This window comes from Coturnix japonica, chromosome 22 (genome assembly GCF_001577835.2).
Source record: "Coturnix japonica isolate 7356 chromosome 22, Coturnix japonica 2.1, whole genome shotgun sequence".
NCBI classification, from domain to species: domain Eukaryota; kingdom Metazoa; phylum Chordata; class Aves; order Galliformes; family Phasianidae; genus Coturnix; species Coturnix japonica.
In genome coordinates this window covers 2,741,678-2,747,044 of record NC_029537.1, presented here as the reverse complement: position 1 = coordinate 2,747,044, position 5,367 = coordinate 2,741,678, and positions in this window count along the sequence as shown.

The window sequence follows — 5,367 nt, the reverse complement described above, 5'->3', positions numbered from 1 at the left end:
CTGCCATTGCTTCCATTTGGGAAGCAAACTGTTGCATGAAGTTTGCAATGCTGCATGCTGTCATTGCTTCCATTTGGGAAGCCATGCAAACTGTTGCATGAAATTTGCGATGCTGCATGCTGCATCCTGCCATTGCTTCCATTTGGGAAGCCGTGCAAACTGTTGCATGAAGTTTGCAATGCTGCATGCTGCATCCTGCCATTGCTTCCATTTGGGAAGCAAACTGTTGCATGAAGTTTGCAATGCTGCATGCTGCATCCTGCCTTTGGAGTGCAGCAGGCTGCATTTGGGGAGCCATGCAAACTGTTGCATGAAGTTCGCAATGCTGCATGCTGCATCCAGCCATTGCTTGGAACTCTTTGCATCTCTTTGCAGCTCTTTGCATATCTTTGCAGCTCTTTGCATCTCTTTGCATCCCTTGCAGCTCTTCGCATCTCTTTGCATCTCTTTGCAGCTTCATTTCCCTTCCCAGCTTGAAAGACAAGCAAAAAAGCTCAGTTTCCCCCCCTAAATCAGCCTTGCATGCTCTTAATACCCGACCTGGTGCTGCATATCCCTGCAGCCCCATAGCAAGGGCAGCAGCAGAGCCCTGCATGGCTCAGAGCAGCAGTGGGAGATGCGGACGCAGTTGACTTGCTCTGGGTAATATCTCCTGATGATTCGGCTGCCGCACGCTGAGGCTGCGGAGTAATCGAATTAGGCAAATGTTATGGGGGAAGAAATGGGCAGATAAGTAGCTTAAAGTGATCGAAATGACCTGGAGGTGGCCATGCAAATGGTCTGGATAATATCCTGTAATAACCCCGGCCAGGCAGCTGCTGGGAGATGGGATTCCAGTAATAGGGAGGCTATGGGGGGGGGGCAGAGCAGGATGACCCCATTGCCCTACATGGGAGCAAAGGAAGGGGTCAGGGTCAGGGTTGGGGCTGGGGTCATGATCAGGGTTGGGGTCAGGGTTAGGGTTAGGGTTGGGGTCGGGGTCAGAGAAAGGGTTGGGGTTGGGCTCAGGGTCAGGGTTGGGTATTGGGTTAAGGTTAGGGTTGGGGTTGGGGTCAGACACAGGGTTGGGCTCAGGGTCAGGGTTGGGGTTGGGGTCAGAGAAAGGGTTGGGGTTGGGGTTAGAGTTGGGGTTGGGGCTGGAGTTGGGGTTGGGGTTGGGGTTGGGCTCAGGGTCGGGGTTGAGGTTGGAGTCAGGGTCAGGGTTGGGTATGGGGTCAGAGTCAGGGTTAGGGTTGGGGTTGGGGTCAGACACAGGGTTGGCGTCAGGATCAGGGTTTGGTATGGGGTCAGGGTTCAGAGTCAGGGTTGGAGTTGGTCTCAGGGTCAGGGTTGAGGTATGGGGTCAGAGACAGGGTTGGGGTTGGGGTCAGGGTTGGGTATGGGATCAGGGTTGGTCTTGGGGCTGGGATCAGAGTCAGGTTTGGGGTTGGGGTCTTGATCAGGGTTGGGGTCAGGGTTGGGATTGGGGTCAGGATTGGGGTTGGGGTTGGGGTTGGAGTCAGGGTCAGGGTTGGGGTATGGGGTATGGGGTCAGGTTTGGGGTTGAGGTCAGGGTTGGAGTCAGGGTCAGGGTTGGGGTATGGGGTCAGGGTTAGGGTTGGGGTTGGGGTCAGGGTTTGGTATGGGGTCAGGGTTGGTCTCAGGGTCAGGGTTGGGGCTGGGGTTAGGGTTGGGGTCAGGTTCAGAGTCAGGGTTGGGGTTGGTCTCAGGGTCAGGGTTGGGTATGGGGTCAGTGTTGGGGTCAGGATTGGGGTTGGGGTCAGAGTCAGGGTCAGGGTTGGAGTTGGGGTCAGGGTTGAGGTCAGGGTTGGGGTTGAGGTCAGGATTGGGGTTGGGGTCAGGGTGCTTCTCTTTGCCCACCCCAAGGATAACAAATAGAGTCAGGCTCAACCCAACACCTTCCATTCCCATCCTGGTACATCCAGGGCAGAGAGGATCAGCCAGGGATGGGACACACTGATACACAACTGGTATGGGGTTGGTATGGGATGGATAGGGGGCTGATATGGGATTGATACATGATCAATATGGGGTGGATATGGGGTGGATATGGGGCAGATATGGGGTGGATATGGGGTGGATATGGGGCAGATATGGGGTGGATACATGATAAATACGGGATTGCTATGGGATAGATAGGGGGCTGATATGGGATTGATACATGATCAATATGGGATTGATAGGGAGTTGAAATGAGATTGATACAGGATTGATACAGGATCAATATGTGATCTCTTTGGGATTGATATAGGATTGATATAGGATTGATATCCTATTCCTGGGGGGGATGGAGGGGAAGGGAAGGGGAATGGGGGTGGGAAAGGGGGGGAGACCCTGAGTTCTGCTCTGGGTTTCTGCATACAGGAGTCATAAGAGTTAATGGAGGGGCTTCGTTGCATTGGGGTCAGGTGGTGTTTTCCTATCAGAGGAAGCAAAACATGATGGATACCCGAAGCCACGCGCACTATAAAAGCACCACCCCAAATTGAGTTCCCCCATAGCAAAGGCATAAATGATGTATAATCCACTCTGCTCAGGGGAAGCGGCTCCTGAAAGAGATTGAGTCTGACAGCCCAATAAATGTCAGCTCTGACGGCCCCGGCTCCACAATGAATCCTCCAAACTTTAATTGGAGACATGATGCTCCCATTACCCAGCACAGGAAACCCCACCTCCCCGCCTTGGGTTTCTCCATTGATAAAATCAGTGGCCCTATAAGTCTCACTGATGGTAAATGGGGGCTGGGGGCTCTGAGCATCATTGGTGAGGCTGTTTGTTACCTTGGGGAGGGGGAGGGAGGGGAGGAAAAGGGGAAGGGGCAGGAGGGGGATGAAGGTGAGGAGGATGAAGAGGGAGAGGAGGGAGAATGGGGAAGAATAGGAGAGAGAGGAGGAAGAGGAGGATGGGGAGGAAGGAGGGAGATGAAGATGAGGAGGAATATAAGGGAGGAGGATGGGGAGGAAGAGGAGAGAGGGGAGGAAGAGGGGAAGGGGCAGGAGGGAGAAGATGAGGAGGATGGGGAGGGAGAGGTGGAGGAGGATGAAGAAGAAGAGGAGGATGAGGAAGATGAGGAGGGAGAGGAAGATGATGAGGAAGAGGAGGATGAGGATGATGATGAGGATGGGGAGGGAGAGGAGGGAGAAGAGGATGGGGAAGAATAGGAGAGAGGGGAGGAAGAGGAGGATGAAGAGGAAGGAGGGAGAAGAAGGTGAGGAGGGATATGAGGGAGGAGGATGGGGAGGGAGAGGTGGAGGAGGATGAAGAAGAAGAGAAGGATGAGGATGCAGTGCAGGGATGCAGTGCAGGGATGCACAGGAGGGATGCACGGCCACACTGGTGCTGTTGCACAGCAGGGATGCACAGCCATGCAGAGCAATGAGAAGGCCAAAGGGATGCAGTGTTATCCTGGCCCCCCAGCATGGGCTGCAAGGACACCACGCGTCCCTGAGCTGATGCTGTGCAGCAGTGCATGGGAGCTGCTGCGCTGCTGGAGGCTGCAGCCTGCACGGTGCATGCACAAAGAAGCAGCAAACAAGAGAGAGGAACCCTGGCTTGTTGAGGCCATTAATGAACCCACAGCACTTTCTGCAAGAGTCCCCATTGCTCTCCTGCAAAGCCCTGGCCCCGCTCCAGCCGCACTAATTACATTCTGCCTCCAAGATCTCCCCTTGAATTTGTGATCAGGGTGGGAGGGAGGAACAGCAGGGCAAGGAGGAGGGAACAGCAATGGGGGGGGGGATGGTTTTGGGGTGCTGGGGGGCTGTTGGGATGCTGGGGGGTAAAGGGGGGGGACACTATAGGAGGGGATGAGATGCTGAGAGCTATCAGGATGCTGTCACTTCTCCTTGTACCTAAAGCTTAATGCCCTGAACCCCAACCAGCCCTGAGCCCCACAGATGCTCCATAGGGATAAATAATCCCCATGGAAAGAGATGCAAGACCCCAACCCAGAAGCTGAAGGGGGGGTAATACNCAGATGCTCCATAGGGATAAATAATCCCCATGGAAAGAGATGCAAGACCCCAACCCAGAAGCTGAAGGGGGGGTAATACAGTGCTGTCCCTTCTCTTTGCCCCCAAAGCTCCATGCATTGAGCCCCAAGCAGCCCTGAGCCCCACAGATGCTCCATAGGGATAAATAAGCTTCATGGAAAGAGATGCAAGACCCCAACCCAGAAGCTGAAGGGGGGGGTAATACAGTGCTGTCCCTTCTCTTTGCCCCCAAGGCTCCATGCATTGAGCCCCAACAGGCCTTAGCCCCACAGATGCTCCATAGGGATATATAATCTTCCTGGATAGAGATGCAGGATCTCAACCCAGAAGTTAGGGGGGGATACAGCTCCTGGGGGGGGGGGATACAGCCCTATCCCCCCACAGCCAGCCCTGCTCAGCATGCAGAGCTGCTCCGCCGGTGACAGGTTGATGCAAGATGACTTATATAAGGCGTGTGGAACCGGAGTCAGCAGTAATGAGAGGCTCGTGAAATCTTGCACCGATCTGTGTCAGCGCCCTAATCGCAGGCGACAGCCGGGCTCTGCGGCTGCTTGGGGATGATAATATTAATGTCAGGAAGCATCAAGCGGAGGATGCGCCTTTCAAAGGGGGGATTACACTCCTCGGGGAAGAAAAGGAAACAGCCCTCAGCTTTGCTGCTGGATCCTGGGGGTTGGCAGGAGATATGGGGAGGGGGGGGATGTGAGGTTTGCACCAGCAGCGTGTGTGTGTGTGTGCATGGGCAGGGGGAGCAGGGAGGTGGTGTGAGCATTGCTGCACGTGCAGTGGTGTGCATTTCATTGCTTGCTACTGATTCACCCTGCATCTCATCCCATCCTATCCCATCTCATCCCATCCCATCCCATCCCATCCATCCCATCCCATCCTCTGCTGCTGCTCCGTCCTTCATCCCATCCTCTGTTCCTTCTCCACTCTGCATCTCAACCCATGCTGCTGCTGCTCCACCCTGCATCTCATCCCATCCCATTCCCTGCTGCTGCTCCATCCCTTCCTGCATCTCATCCTCTGTTCCTTCTCCACCCTACATCCCCAACCCCTGTTGCTGCTCCACCCTGCATCCCATCCCATCCCATCCCATCCCATCCCATCCCATCCCATCCCATCCCATCCCCTGCTGCTGCTCCATCCTGCATCCCATCCTCTGTTCCTTCTCTACCCTGCATCTCAACATATGCTGCTGCTGCTGCTCCACCCTGCATCCCATCCCATCTCATCTCATCCCAACCCCTGCTGCTGCTCCATCCCATCCTGCATCTCATCCTCTGTTCCTTCTCCACCCTGCATCCCATGCCCTGCTGCTGCTCCACCCTGCATCTCATCCCATCCCATCCCATCCCATCCCATCCCATCCCAT